This window comes from Nipponia nippon, unplaced genomic scaffold, assembly GCF_047370975.1.
Source record: "Nipponia nippon isolate SJK-2023a ecotype South Korea unplaced genomic scaffold, ASM4737097v1 scaffold_22, whole genome shotgun sequence".
Taxonomy (NCBI): domain Eukaryota; kingdom Metazoa; phylum Chordata; class Aves; order Pelecaniformes; family Threskiornithidae; genus Nipponia; species Nipponia nippon.
This window is the reverse complement of record NW_028262339.1, coordinates 7,737,878-7,753,972: the sequence shown is the minus strand read 5'-3', so window position 1 is coordinate 7,753,972 and position 16,095 is coordinate 7,737,878. Positions and strand designations below refer to the sequence as shown.

At 43.0% G+C, this 16,095-nt stretch overlaps 1 pseudogene; it reads right to left on the bottom strand.

Annotated features, from left to right (window-relative positions):
* Positions 1–4,582: 4,582 nt before the first annotated feature.
* Positions 4,583–7,727, bottom strand: LOC148055467 (uncharacterized; annotated as a pseudogene).
* Positions 7,728–16,095: the final 8,368 nt, after the last annotated feature.

Here is a 16,095-nt window from a genome sequence, read left to right as displayed (position 1 = left end):
GCCTTGCTCCTAATGCTATGTATTGGATTCTATTTGAGCTAGAAAGTGACTTCTACAACACCCTCTGAACATCAGGAAATACTTCTTTACTGTGAGGGTGACTGAGCACTGGAGCAGGTTGCCCAGAGAGGTTGTAGAGTCTCCATCCTTGGAGATATTCAAAACTGTCCAGACATGATCCTGAGAAACTGGCTCTAGGTGGCCTTGCTTGAGCAGGGGGATTGGACTAGATGACCTCCAGAGGTCTCTTCCAACATCAACCATTCTGTGATTCTTTGACCAGTACAGCAGTTGCATATATACAGATTAAATTAGGAAAATACTGAAGTAATTTTACTTGCTTTTAGTGGGGAAAAAAGGTCTAATTCTGCCATGTTTACTCATGTTGAGTAGAAACTTAGCTCAAGATTTTAAGGAAGTGCTGCTTCTGTAAGTTACCATTCATCAGGAGTAAGAGTCAGAATCTAGTTCTTCTTTTGGGAGACAAAAAAGTGATCACATAGTATAGTTTCCACTAACTCTTATTTGCACTTCAGAAATGTATTCCTTGCCTCTTTCCACTACCTATTCTTCTTCCCTGAAACCTGTTTGTTCACACGATTTCTCTCTTTCATCCAAGTATATTTTTGCTGGAATCCAGAAAAAACTCTTCATTGTTCCCTGTGTATTGCCACCTGTGCTCCAGGGTTGTCTTTTTCCATACTCCTTGAAACTTTTCTTCATTTGAGTTCCATGCCTTTGGTGGGTCATGACTCAGTCCCTTTTTTGCTTTGGTTCTTTAGAGCCGACTTCCAATTCATTTCCTCTTTTTGAGTTTGGTGATGACATATAGGCCCACATGTCCTCCATTTTCAGCAGCTTTTATCATCTCTTTAAGGTTACAATGATATGTAGCAGTCCCACACTCTCTGTGCATCTAAGTTCTCAAACTTGATGTGCCTCCTTGAAATGGTATAATCCTACCTGTAAGGACTCACTTTTATTAGGAAGAAGCATGTCTCTATAGTCCTTTAGTTCTTTTTATCTTAAGCTAAATTTTCTCATTCCAGATCTACACATTCACACATTTCCAAGGTATTCTGTTTTATTATCCAGTTACAGATCACTACTTGTTTCATCTGTGGGCTGTCAACCTTGTGATGAACCTAGATTAAATATATGGATTAAAATTCTACCAAAGCTGGTGAACAAATACATTTAATTGTCTTAGGAAAAACTGCTATGAAAGTGTTGGCATTAAATTTTGTGCTTCGTTTCAGCTGCAACAGCCTCTGTTGAACAAAGAAGCCAAATGCTATGAAGAAAACCCATTTCAGTTCAAAGTATACCAAAGTATCCAGAGAACAATTTTTTAGTTCTAATTTGCGTCTCTCTAAGAGTTATGACAGATAAAAATGTCATCCGGAAGGTTACCCTAGAATAAGCCCCCATCTGCCATTTTCTGATTTTTATTTCTGCCCTGGATTCCTGCATAATGCTTAGGTCATCAGAAAGACCAATAAATCATAAGTATCATTAATATCACAGACACAGATAACTGTGACATCGTGGTTTTTTAATTATTCCTTTTGGTCCCTTCCGGACAATTTCTTTTAATTGCTCTGTCAGGAGTCAGTGCTTTCTGTCTAGAATTCAACTATACCTATTTTCTCTCACTCTCAAATTTCGAATAGAACAGTTCAGTTGGAAGGAAACTACAACGATCATCTAGTCCAACTGCCTGACCACTTCAGGGCTGACCAAAAGTTAAAGCATGTTATTAAGGGCATTGTCCAAATGCCTCTTAAACACTGACAGGCATGGGGCATCAATCACCTCTCTAGGAAGCCTATTCCAGGGTTTGACCACCCTCTCAGTAAAGAAATGCTTCCTAATGTCCAGGCTGAATCTCCCCTGGCACAGCTTTGAACCATTCCCACGTGTCCTGTCACAGGATACCAGGGAGAAGAGATCAGCATCTCCCTCTCCACTTCCCCTCCTCAGGAAGCTGTAGAGAGCAATGAAGTTGCCCCTCAGCCTCCTTTTCTCCAAACTAGACAAACCCAGAGTCCTTAGCCTCTCCTCATAGGACATGCCTTCCAGCCCTTTCACCAGCTTTGTTGCCCTCCTCTGGACGCATTCAAGGACCTTTACATCCTTCTTAAATTGTGGGGCCCAGAACTGCACACAATACTCAAGGTGAGGCTGCAGCAACACTGAATACAGCGGGATAATCACCTCTTTTGACCATCTGGTTATAGTGTTTGATGCACCCCAGGATGCGTTTTGCCCTCTTGTCTGCCAGGACACACTGCTGACTCATGTTGAGCCTCCTGTCGACCAGCACCCCCAGATCTCTTTCTTCAGGGCTGCTCTCCAGCCACTCCTCTCTCAGTTTATACTTCTTCCCGGCATTACTCTATCCCAGGTACAGAATCCAGCATTTGTTCTTGTTAAATTTCATGCCATTGATGATTGCCCAATGCTCCAATCTATCTAGATCCCTCTGCAAGGCCTCTTGCCCCTCAAGAGAGTCAACAGCACCTCCCAGTTTGGTATCCTCAGCAGACTTGCTAATGGTGCATTCAATTCCTGCATCCAGATCGTTGATGAAAATATTGAATAGGACTGGCCCTAGGATTGAGCCCTGAGGAACACCACTAGTCACCGGTCACCAGCCAGATGTAGCCCCATTCACCACAACCCTTTGAGCCCCGCCCTTCAGCCAGTTCTTCACCCAGCGCACCGTGAACCTGCTCATCTCACAGTTGGACAACTTGTCCAGAAGGATCCTGTGAGGGACAGTATCAGAAGCCTTACTAGAATCCAGAAACACTGCATCCACTGCCTTCCCTTCATCCACCAGGCGGGTGACCTTATCGTAGAAGCATATCAGATTAGTTAAACAGGACTTTCCCTGTTGTGAATCCATGTTGACTGTGCCTGATGATTGCATTGTCCTTTAAATGCCTTTCAATAGCCCCCAGTATGATCTTCTCCATAATTTTTCCAGGAACTGAGGTTAGACTAACAGGTCTGTAGTTTCCTGGGTCTTCTCTCACTCCCTTCTTGTAAATTGGAATAACATTGGCTAGCTTCCAGTCAGCGGGGACCTCCCCAGACTCCCAAGACCTTGGGTAGATGATTGAGAGGGGTCCTGTGATAACATCCGCTAGCTCCTTCAGTACTCTGGGATGAATCCCATCAGGCCCCATGGACTTGTGAACATTCAGCTGATACAGCTGGTCCCTTACAATTTCAGTGTCCACAAATGGAAAGCCACTGTTCCTGCAGTCATGGTCCTCCAGCTCAGGGGACTGGGCAGCCCAAGGTCTATCAGTATTATTAAAGACTGAGGGGAAAAAAAGCATTGAATGCCTCCGCTTTTTTTTCACCCCTATTTGTCAGGTGACCATCTTCAACAAGTATCGGTCCAATGTTTTCCTTAGACCTCCTCTTGCTGTTAACGTACTCAAAAAAGTCTTTCTTGTTGTCTGACACAACACTGGCCAGTTCCAACTCTAGTTGAGTTTTGGCCTTTCGTGTCTTCTCCCTGCATATGCGAACCAGGGCTCTGTAATCTTCCTGAAAAGCCTGACCTCGCTTCCAGAGATCATACCATTTCTTTTTCCTCTTGAGTTCAAGAGGATTCCCTGTTCAGACAAGCTGGTCTTCTGCCCCGCTTGCTTGACTTGTGGCACAATGGGATTGCCTGCTCCTGTGCTTCTAAAAGGTGGTTCTTAAAGACTGACCAGCACTCATGGACCCCTAAACCCTCAAAAGCAGATTCCCAGGGGACACTGCTAACTAGCTCCCTGAGTAGCTTAAAGTTTGCTCTCCTGAAATCCAGGGTAGCAACGCTGCTGACCTTTTTTCTCATTACACTGAAAATTTTAAACTCAACCATTTTGTGATCACTGTGGCCAAGACAGCCACCTACCATCACATCTCCCACGAGTCCTTCTCCATTCACAAATATCAAGTCTAGGAGGGCATCTTTCCTAGTTGGCTCACTGAGTACTTGTGTCAAGAAGTTATCTTCCACAAGCTTCAGGAATTTCCCAGACTTGCTTGTCACAGCAGTATGATATTCCCAGTTGATGCCTATAGAATAAGTCATCAGTGCTATCATCCTGGCTGGGTGATCGGTAGTAGACACCCACTACGACATCTGCTTTGTTTTCCATCCCCCTAATCCTCACCCAGAGGCTCTCAACCACATCATCCCTAACTGTAAGGGCTGTACAGTCACACCTCTCCCTTACATACCATGCAACTCCTCCCCCTCTCCTGCCCTGCCTATCCCTCCTGAACAGCCTGTAGACCTCCATCCCAGCACTCCAGTCGTGGGACTCATTCCACCAACTCTCGCTAATATCAATGACATCATAGCTCTGGGAGCTGACGGACGCTTCCAGTTCATCCTGTTTGTTTCTTGTACTGCGTGTGTTGGTGTACAAGCATTTCAGATGTGCTCCTAAGCCCTCCGTGCTCCCAGGAGCAGTGTAAATGCTGCCATTAGCATTGCCACCCCCAGGCAATGCCATGCCAACCCTTGGCTTACCTTCAGCTCTCCTGTTGGTATCCCCTTCCCCCATCTATTCTAGTTTAAAGCCCTCTCAATCAGTCCTGCCAGCTTATGAGCAAGGATGTGTTTCCCCCATCGGGACAGGTGGATCCTGCCAGGCCCCTGCATGCCTTGTGTCTCAAAGACTCTTCCATGGTTATAGAAACCAAAGTTCTGGTGGAGGCACCAGTCCTGGAGCCATGTATTGATGTCTTGGGCTCACCTGTTTCTTCCAAAGCCTCTCCCCATTACTGGAAAACACTACCTGTGCTCCTGAACCTTTTAGCATTCTTCCCAGGACCCTGAAATCTCTTTTGATCGACCTTGGACTTCTTGTTGCAACATCATTAGTACCCACATGAAAGAGTAGGAGTGGGTAATAGTCCAAAGGCTGTACTAAGCTCATCAGTAATCTGGTGACATCCCTGATTTGGGCCCCAGAGAGGCAACAAACTTCCCTGAAAAGAGGGCCCGGACTGCAAATGGGTGCCTCTGTTCTGCTCAGGAGGAAGTCACCAGGGACCATAACTCACCGTTGTTTCTTCTCGGCACTGGTCTTAATGCAGGTCTTGTTGCAAGGGGTTGGTTGATCTGACCTTGGTGAGAGTACTTGCATAGGTTCCTCCTCATCTATCTCATCATGCGCTTTGTCTACCATACCCAGAGCCTTGTACCTATTCTGTAAAGGTAGCTGAGAGGGTAAGGAGGGGTTCCTCTTACAGCTCCATGCAGTAACCTGCTTCCACTCCTCCCTATCCCTTGTAACGCTGCCTTCCTCCTGGCACAAAACAGAACCTGGACCATCCTCAGTAGTGGCCATGCTGAGTTGGCTTGTCTGTACCAGAGATGGCAGAGCACAGCTCCATTCGTCTATTTCCTTCTCAGACTGTTGGATACTCCTCAGTCTGCCCACCTCCTCCTGAAGCTCGGCCACCAGGCAGAGCAGTTCATCTACCTGGTCACACCTCCCACAGGTGTGATTGCTATCACCCTCCATCTCCAGGAATATCCTCACATGCACCGCACAGTCTGAAGCCTATGTGGTCGCATGCTTTGACAGGAACTCTGTCTGTGTGGCTGCATTGATTCCACTGGGTGCTAGAAACTCAGGAGAAGCAGAGGACAAAGCTTTTTTTTTTTTTTTTCTTTTGGGTGGTCACCATACTGCCACACACCTGCCTGCTGGGAAAATATATGCATCCGTTGCAATCAGGTGGGATGATTGTTTTAGCCTGTTTAAATCACCCACGCTGCAGGGTGCAGGCTCCGCCCCTTGCTGGCTCGTCCAACCAGCGGGTTGGGGCTCAGTCATATGATGCATCTTATTCCTTCAAACTCTTAAAGCAAACAGTCATCTGCAAAGAAAAGGAGCACTTTATATCATTTGCAAAATATGGAAGCCAATCTTTCATCATTTATGGACAGTCAGCATATGTTGCCTCTTGCCTGAACACAATGCAAAACAAAGCTTTATAAAGAATGTGAAAGGAAGCTGAGGATACTGTAGATGAGTGAGTTAGAAGATGTGAGTGAAAACTGAGGGGAGTTATTGTGGCAGGAAACCTGTTTCTATTGTGATGGGGAGGACAAAAGACTCAGAAAGGAAGACAAATGCCATAACTCCCAACGGCCTTCCTCCTTCTTCCCCCAGCATTTATTGCTGAGCACGATGTCATATGGTATGGAATATCACTTTAGTCAGTTGGGGTCAGCTGTCGCAGCTGTGTCCCCTCTCAACTTCTTGCTCACCCCCAGCCTACTCGCTGGTGGGGCAGTGTGAGAGGCAGAAAAGACCTTGGCACTGTGTAAGCACTGCTCAGCAATAATGAAAACATCCCTGTGTTATCAACACTGTTTTCATCACAAATCCAAAATATATCAACATATGAGCTACTATGAAGAAATTTAACTCTATCCCAGTCAGAACCAATGCATTCTCCACCCCTTATTCCATACCATTTTCGTCATGCTCAGGTACCACACTATTCAATAAATCCTCATTAACCACCGCCCCCCTTCCCATCCTTTGATATAATACACAGATATCATTTCCTTAGTCTATGGGTTATCCTTGTAAAATGTCCATAAAATGCTGATAAAATGTCCATGAAATGTCCATTGAGTTCTTTCAGTCTATACCTTTGGGCTCCATCTGTTATGGTGGTCACTCAGGACAGGAGAGGTGGTGTGTTGCATAGACCCATAGAGTTATTGGGCACCAAAGCCAGCTCCGATTGGGTCACTGCTGCACTTGCACTTCTTCTTGTGAGGCTCATCCTCCATTCATTTGGGTGGTTCCTACTATAGTAATTCCCATAACATGCAACTCAAATCATGGGTTACAACAGTTTAAAGGTATATCCATCACAGTCTCCACCTCTGGTCCCTTTGGACCAAGCCATAGGGTTTAATATTGCAATGAACTCCTCCCCTTGCCCCTGTTCCAGCAAGGACTTATCCACGTACAATAGTGCCTTAGGGATGTACCTGTTCCGCCAGGGTCATAGCCACAGCCACAGCCACAGCCACAGCCACAGTCGCTTGGAGGTGTACCTGTTCCAGTGCGGCCTTATCCGTGGCCACAGTCCTTTCAGGAGTGAACCAGCTCCAACATGGCCTTATCCATGGGCCACAGTCCCTTCAGGGTTGTACCTGCTGTGTCATGGACTTATCCACGGCCACAGATGCTTCGAGGTGTTCCAGCATGGCCTTGTGCACAGCCACTGATGCTTCAAGGTGTACCTGCTACAGCATGGACTTATCCATGGCCACAGACACTTCGAGGTGTACCTGCTCCCACGTCTCGAGTCCCTTCGACTCGAGTTCACACTGGAGTTCCAGCCTGTTCAGTATGGCAGCACAGGAACAGCAGCAATGACCTGGCCATCTGCCAGACCAGGCGCATGGCCATTGCTGTTATCAGAATGTTCCCAGGCACAGCAGAGTAAGATGATAAGCAGTACAGCAAGCAGCAAAAGCAAAAAGCAGCCACTACCGAGCACTAGAGTCTAATATACAGTAAGGCAAGCAAGCCTCATGGCAAGCACAGGAGCCTGCCAATTAATAGCTAAACAGGTATAAATTTGGTCTAGCACAGTCCAATCAGATCTGTCGTTATCTCAAACCCTTTGAACCCCACGTTGTATGCCAGAAAGGACTGTCGTAGTTTAACCTTGGCCATCAGCTAAGTCCCGAATAGCCGCTCGCTCACTCCCCCCGGTGGGATGGGGGAGAGAATAGGAAGAATAAAAGTGAGAAAACTCATGGATTGAGATAAAGACAGTTTAATAGGTAAAGCAAAAGCCACGCACACAAGCAAAGCAAGGAATTCATTCACTACTTCCCATTGGCAGGCAGGTGTTTAGCCATCTCCAGGAAAGCAGGGCTTCATCACACATAACAGTTATTTGGGAAGACAAAACGCCATAACTCCAAATGCCCCCCCTTTCTCCTTCTTCCCCCAGCTTTTATTGCTGAGCACGACATCATGTGGTATGGAATAGCCCTTTGGACAGTTGGGGTCAGCTGTCTCGGCTGTATCCCCTCCCAACTTCTTGTGCATCCCCAGCCTACTCGCTGATGGGGTGGTGTGAGAAGCAGAAAAGGCCTTGACTCTCTGTAAGCACTGCTCAGCAACAACAAAAATATCTCTGTATTATCAACACTGTTTTCATCACAAATCCAAAACATAACCTCATACTAGCTCCTATGAAGAAAATTAACTCTATCCCAGACAAAAACAGTACAGACAAAAAACCAAACAAATCTTGAAATATTTTTCATTCCTTTCATAACATACTTTCTTCCAATAATATTTAACTTGCAATAAAAATAATATTTATTGTGCAATATCTCTTTAAGTCATGTAGAAAAGAATATTTTTAATTTCCCTTCTTTCTTCAACCTCCAAGCAGTTCTTAAAGGAAAAAGAATGCAACTGAAGTTTCATCTATATGGTAGACAACTCAATTTGTTTTTTTGCTGCAAGGTAAACTATGCATGCCAGGGCATACAGTGAGGTCTGCATTTATTATAACAGAATTGCTTCATGGTCAAGGACTATTTAGCTTCCCATGCTCTGCCAGGCGCACAAGAAGCTGGGAGGTGGCACAGCCAGGACAGCTGACCCAGACTGGCCAAAGGGCTATTCCATACCATATGACATCATGCTCAGTATATAAACTAGGGGAGTTGGCCAGGGCACAGCGATCGTTGCTTGGGGCATGGGTCGGCAGGTAGTGAGCAATTGTATAGGGTATCACTTGTTTTATATATTATTATTGTATTATATTATTATTATTACTACTACTACTACTGCTACTACTGCTACTACTACTACTATTACTACTATTCTATTTTATTTTACTTCAGTGATTAAACTGTTCTTATCTCAACCCACGAGTTTTCTCCCTTTTACCCTTCCGATTCTCTCCCCTATCCCACCGGGAGGGAGCGAGCGAGCGACTGTGTGGTGCTTAGTTGCTAGCTGAGGTTAAACCACGACACTTGGGGAGACAAAACACCATAACTCCAAACGTCCCCCCCTTCCTTCTTCTTCCCCCAGCTTTATATGCTGAGCATGACATTATATGGTATGGAACATCCCTTTGGTCAGTTGGGGTCAGCTGTCCCAGCTATGTCCCCTCCCAACTTTTTGTGCACCTCCAACCTACTCGCTGGTGGGATGGTGTGAGAAGCAGAATAGGCCTTGAGTCTGTGTAAGCACTGTTCAGCAATAATGAAAACATCCCTGTATTCTCAACACTGCTTTCAGCACAAATCCAAAATATAGCCCCATACTAGCTACTATGAAGAAAATTAACTCTATCCCAGCCAACACCAGCACAGATATGAATCACAGCTTTTGTTTCTTGATCTAGCAGCATTTCTCTATTATGTAAAATATACAGAAACTACACTTTTCTATTCAAAATGGCTTTTCATTTAAGTTTGTGTGAGTAGGCTAATATTAGAAATTCTTATATTCTTATAAATTCTATATTTTTTCTGCTAGTCACATTTGATAAGAACTGAAAAAGTATTTAGTTTAAAGGTGTATAAGTGATCATGCATACCACAAAGCAACTTATTTTCTAACCTTTTTGGTCAGATAGCATTTTTGGATGATTAATATTGTTTCCAATTCTCTGTCAAACAGAAAAAGAATTGATATCAATGTAATAATAAAAAAGTATCATTTATCAACGAAACATCTTTAGCTAGTTAAAAATCTTTCAGAAGGATAATGTTTTAATTATATGAAACATATTTCTTTTTGCTATTCCTTCTTCTCCTTTCCCTTTGTTGTATTACAGCAGGAAATCTGAAGGTGAATTATACTAATGGTGTAGCAACAACTTAATTTGCATGCTGCTCTTGAGGTACTGTATTGGTGTTGTGCTCAGCAATAAAAGCTCAGGGAAAGGAGGAGGAGGCTGCTGGAGTGGCAAACAGCAACCACTCCTGCCTGCTTTGCCTATGCCTGAACCCTGGAAAGCCAGGCTGTCTGCTGCTTGTGTGATAAAGGGCCTGGTCTTTGAGGACTGTCAGTACTGGGGCTGAAGAAACAAAAATCACAGTCCTTCTTACCTTCTTTGTGGCAGGAGGAACAGCAATCTCAGCTCTTCAGGGCTCCCTTATGAGCTATGCCCTAACTGCATATTTTTCTTTGATCTGTTACAGGCCACTGTTACTGAGTGACAAAGTTCAGGTTTTCCTACATGGCTGAGAAACCTGGACCTGATTTTGTATGGGGAAGATAGCCACAGACTGCTCATGGACGATACTGGCTAGTTCTCTTCATTTACAGCACTGTCACAGCCAGAGTCTAAGTGAGTGGGTCAGGCCAGGTCATTGGGCAGAGGAGGTCTGGTCCTGTGGGTCTTAGTGTTTAGTTTCTAAGGAAAAGTCAGTACTGTCCTATCCCCAGAGGCTATAAAGATATCTCTGTCTTTTGATGTTTAATCTTAACATTGTGAGTATAAAAATGCTTTAAAACCACAAGTAAATCTAGTTTGAAATGTGGTTGTTTTTTTTTTCTCTCCCTTATCCCTAACCTTATCTTTGAGGGGTTCTTGAAGGAATCAGGATGAAGGAATCAGGATGAAGATTTCAGACTCGTACTTTTGATTGGTTTCTTTTCTCAGGAGGTGGGAGGCTATTCAAACTAAGGACAGTCTTTTAAAATCAGGTCATCTTTTCCCCCAAGTTCGGGAAGTTTTTCTTGAAAATATACAGCAGAATGTGAAAATCCTCTTTTAGTCTCTAGGAAATTGTGGAGAGGAGAAAGTATTTCAACACTGGTTGTGAATATCTTTAAAAATTAAGAATCAGCTCCTTCTGAATCTGAGATCAGATTTTCTTGAGATTTTTTTGAATAATAAACGTGGAGTTCCATTTATTTTCTGTCTAATGTTTAAGCCATTAGAATGCATCCAGATCACATTATCCAGCTTTTTGTTGCAACAATAAAGGCTAGAAAATCTCAAATTTTAAAAATAGAAATGTCTTTCCTGTTTGTTTCCAAAATTCTTGTTTTTACATAATCACTTATTTTCCAAGAACACTCTTCTCTCAATAAGTCATGAAATATTGTTCAACTCGAGTTAATTCATGGGAGTTAGCCACATTATCACATCACATACTAGGTTATAGTCAAAATCTATATGGATATAGCCAATATGGAGAAATTGCGCATTACAGCCTATGGCTAAACTACAGAGAACAGATCAAGTGCTGCACAAAGATAGCCTTGCATTCCCTAACCACATACAGACACGGTCCCCTCCAACCTGGCTGCAGCAGCCTACAACTTGCCATTCTTCAGTGCTATTAAGGGGTCAAAGGTCTGTCATAGTGTCCGCTTCATTCAGTCCCTTTGTCCCTTTTCTCTGCTTCATGAGGAGAATGTAAAAGCTCATATGTTAGTTCTACACTGTGGGATAATTGTGCTTACAGTAGTATCAGATTACTCTAGGCTGTTGATATAAATTGGACACACAGAAGAAAACAATAAGGCACATTTAGCTCTAAATGCAGTCCGAAAGTTCTGGCGAATTTGTCATCTCCATCCCCAGCATTCCTGAATCTCTTCACTGACTTCAGGAAGCAGAATTTTCATTCCCATTGAACGCATGCAGCAAAATAATATAACAAGATAGGGATAAAAAAAAAATAATCTCTGAAATACAACCCAATGAAATGAGAGTTATTTTGCCCAGAGAACAGGGAGAAAAATAAAATATGAAACAGATAAAATTTGAAATTACAGATTTTCTAGGAAGGAAATAATTATCTCCTTTTCTCTACAAATACATAAAATATATTTTTAAGTCTTTTGTCTGGGAACTGATACCAACTGAAGGGAGTAACGCATCCCCACAGAATTCCAAGGGTCAGCTAGGCTCTCCTAGAGAACTACAGTTTTTTCAGTCTTTTGTTAGGTTTATGATAACAGGCTTACTTGGCCTAAGTAAAAAAATAGCAGAGCTAGCAAGATAATTTGTAATCTTAATTTGATGTCATATATTCACCAGCTGTATAAGAAAAGTCATTGAAAAGGAGATAAAATGTAACTACAGAGAACAGAAGTTTAGAGCACTAGAACACTGACCTGCATCTATACTATACAGGCCTATTGCCAGGGTAGACTGAGCAGCTCCATTTTTATATTGTCAAAAGCAGAAAACTCTGACTTTTTCAGAAAGACAAAATCTAGATTGTTTATAGTAAGCATGTGCTCAAGTTTAAAAAGTTGCTGACAGTAGAAGAACCACTCAGTTTTTCCAGATAGTTCCATGTGTCAGTTAATCATAACTATTGGATAGTGAGTAGTTGAACTGAAATTTTTACTGAAAAAATTAAATTTCAGATTTTTTTTTAAAGAAAAACATATAATTTTATAAATACATGAAGAATTAAAATTATATGGTTTTTCTGACAACACTTCAAAATGCTAAAGAAGTAAGACTGAAAATATACACATAGTCTCATTGAAACATCTTAATTCCTTTTTTTCCTTTTGGTCATTTTTCTTGCTTGCTTCTCCTGATTTCATTATCACTGAGGTGGATAATAAAAAGGGTGAAGGAGATGGGAAGCTCCTCTTGATTTTTCTGCATGAGTTTGATGTGATTTCCTTTCATTGCTCCTATTCTTCATATATATAGAGAGAGCGGCTTGGTAGGCACCTGGAAGCCAACCAAGGTCAACCTACCACAGTATCCTAAAAGGTTCACAATCTGTGGCAGATATTTTTGACACCACTGTTGAAAAGCTGAAATCTCTAATGAAACCTGATAAAGTTAATCAAGTTGTAGATTTCTGAAGTCTTTTACCATTTTTCATATTAATTTATTTTTTCCACCTCAAATTCCTCTGAGGTGCCATTATATAGGGACTAAGAAATGCAGTTAAATGTAAATAAGAAATTTTTATATATAGAATTTGCAATTGACTTGTGTATTCTATGATGAGAAAAGTATATGCACTGTACATATAGGAAAAATAAGAGCAGATCAAGACAAACAGAACAAAATTACATTATTTTCTCTTCTTTCCCTTCTCCCTTTTGTTCCACAGCACTCCAATATCTAGAAGTAATTTGAATAAGAAAATTATAGGAAAATAAGCAATGACCTCCAGTTCATAAATATTTGAATATCTATAGATACTGTATCATACTTACATTTTACATTATATTAATTATTCTTACAGCATGTTTTTACAGTTTGTTATAGATTGCTCTGCTTGTGAGCACCCAGACTTTATGCCAATAGAGACTGAATAAAATTATGTAGACTGGTTTATCTTAGATTAGACTAGATTTAAACCACCTCTCTATGCTCCAGTATCTTTAACTTGGACAATTGGGCTCATGAAGTTTAGTTCGCATTGCAGCTTGGTAAAGTCTCCACATGCAAGCAATGGAAAAAGAGATGGCTATATTAATAGGTTAATGGCGTATAATCCACTCTTCTGCCTTTCCATCACCACCCATGAATAAGGACAGAGGATTGCATCTATATTATTTATTAAACAGAAACAATGAAATTAAGATGTGAAGAGAATGCAGGAAATATCATAAACTTAAGCTCCAGAAAGAGAAAATTTGGGGGAAAATGTTTTAGTTTTTTTTCTCAAAATTAGTCTTCATAATGTAAACTTAAATACTGATATTATGTTGAACCTATTTGCTATACTGAGATTATCACAACACCATAAAAGGTGTGAAGTTCTACAACAACTGTAATGGAATGCTAACTTTGATGCTTAATTATGGCCTTTTTCATGTCAAAATTATTAATTACACATTGCAGTCTGTCTGCTTCCTCCCAGGGTGAGACCCACAGCTATGTGACATTGAGGCTGGGAGAATGTGGTGGGTTGACTTTGGCTAGCTACCAGGTGCCCACCAAGCGGCTCTATCACTCCTCCACCTCAACAGGACAGGGGCAGAAAAACATGATAAATGGCTCATGGGTCAAGATAAGGACAGGGAGATCACTCATCAGTTACCGTCACAGGCAAAACAGACTCGACGTGGGGAAATTAATTTAATTTCTTGCCAATTAAACAGAGAGTAGGATAATGAGAAATAAGAACAAATCTAAAAATACCTTCCCCTCACCCCTTCCTTCTTCCTGGGCTCAACTTCACTCCCGATTTCTCTAACTCCTCCCCTCGAGCGGCACACGGGGACAGGGAATGGGGGTTACAGTCAGTTCATCAGATGATGTCTCTGCCACTCCTTCCTCCTCACACTCTTCCCCTGCTCCAGCGTGGGGTCCCTCCCACAGGAGACAGTCCTCCACGAACTTCTCCAACATGGATCCTTTCCACGGGCTGCAGTTCTTCAAGAACTGTTCCAGCGTGGGTCCTTTCAATGGGGTGCAGTCCTTCAGGAATGGACTGCTCCAGTGTGGGTCCCCCGCGGGGCCACAGGTCCTGCCAGAAAACTTGCTCCAGTGTGGGCTCCTCTCCATGGGGCAACAGGTCCTGCCGGGGGCCTGCTCCAGCGCGCAGTCTCCATGGGGTCACAGCTTCCTTCAAGGCACATCCACCTGCTCCAGCGTGGGGTCTTCCATGGGCTGCAGGGTGGACCTCTGCTCTTCCGTGGACCTCCATGGCCTGCAGGGGGACAACCTGCTTCACCATGGTCTTCACCACAGGCTGCAGGGGAATCTCTGCTCTGGTGTCTGGAGCACCTCCTCACTCTCCTTCTTCACTGACTTTGGTGTCTGCGTAGTTGTTTCTCTCACATATTCTCACTCCTCTCTTCCAGCTGCTGTTCTGTAGCAGTTTTTCCCCTTTCTTTAATATGTTATCACAGAGGCACCACCACCATTGCTGATTGGCTCAGCTTTGGCCAGCAGTGGGTCCATCTTGGAGCTGGCTGGAACTGTCTGTGTCTGACATGGGGACAGCTTCTGGCGTCTTTTCACAGAAGCCACCCCTGTAGCCTCCCCCCCCCGCTACCAAAACCTCGCCATGTAAACCCAATACAGAGAATCGTCAGAAGCCACTACAGGCTATTGTAGGGACATGGGATCAGTCCCAAAGTCAGTAATTAATTGACCTCAATTGTTCTGGTGGGGTAGATCTACTCCTTAGGCTAAGGCTCCCCATCCAGTCAGGAGCCAGCTTTTACTTTGAGCTGAACAATGGTTGTAATGTGAGGCACTGTCTGCTGAGACTGGTCACCTTCATAACTAAAGCAAGAGGCATCACAGCCATGAGGTCTATACTTCAGAAAGGTGCCACGTGGCCTTGGTGCTGTGCTCTAGACTGCTCATCTGAAAACAAATGACACAGGAAGAATTCAGTTACTATATAGATTGATTCAGTGCTCATACAGTAGCTGTATGAACAGCCTCATTCCCCCAACATTATAATAACAGCAACAGATTTAAATTTAAAAAAAAATTATATAACTGGGTTCTTTTTCTTCTGGTTTCTGAGCCCTAGGGGGTGAACTCAATTAGTTTATTCTAGTTTCTGACTAGAACCTATTTTTTTTTCCTGAACATGAAGATCTCCTCATCTCCCCCTCCCCCCAAAAGTGCAGCAATTACAATAAAATCAGGAGCTGATAATAACAAATGAGTCATATAGACTCAGACCAAGCAACGTGCACACACACACACACAAAATAATGGGACTTTAAGAGGAATTCAGGTGTCATGAAAAAAAGAGGCAGAGGTTTTGGGGCTGATTGTTGGTGGATGCTGGAGAAAAGGTTGCATGAGGCATCTGACTCAGGTGTCAATCAATGCAACAACCACCAGAATATTTTGGATCTATAGTCAGTGGAAAGAGTTATATGTCTCTGGGGTTGATTTAAAGTATGTCAATTAAATGCCTAATGTCAAACTATGTGAATATCCCCTGAGAAGTAATGGAGGGAGGTTCCTCCTCTTTCTCTCAGAAAAAATAGGCCCCTCACATTGTGGCATTTCTTTCATACTCCAAGCATAGTTGTTTCAAATATCTGTAGAAATTCTCAGAGGAGATTCTGGGAAGTCTGGTTAATTCATTTTTCCTTTAGAGAT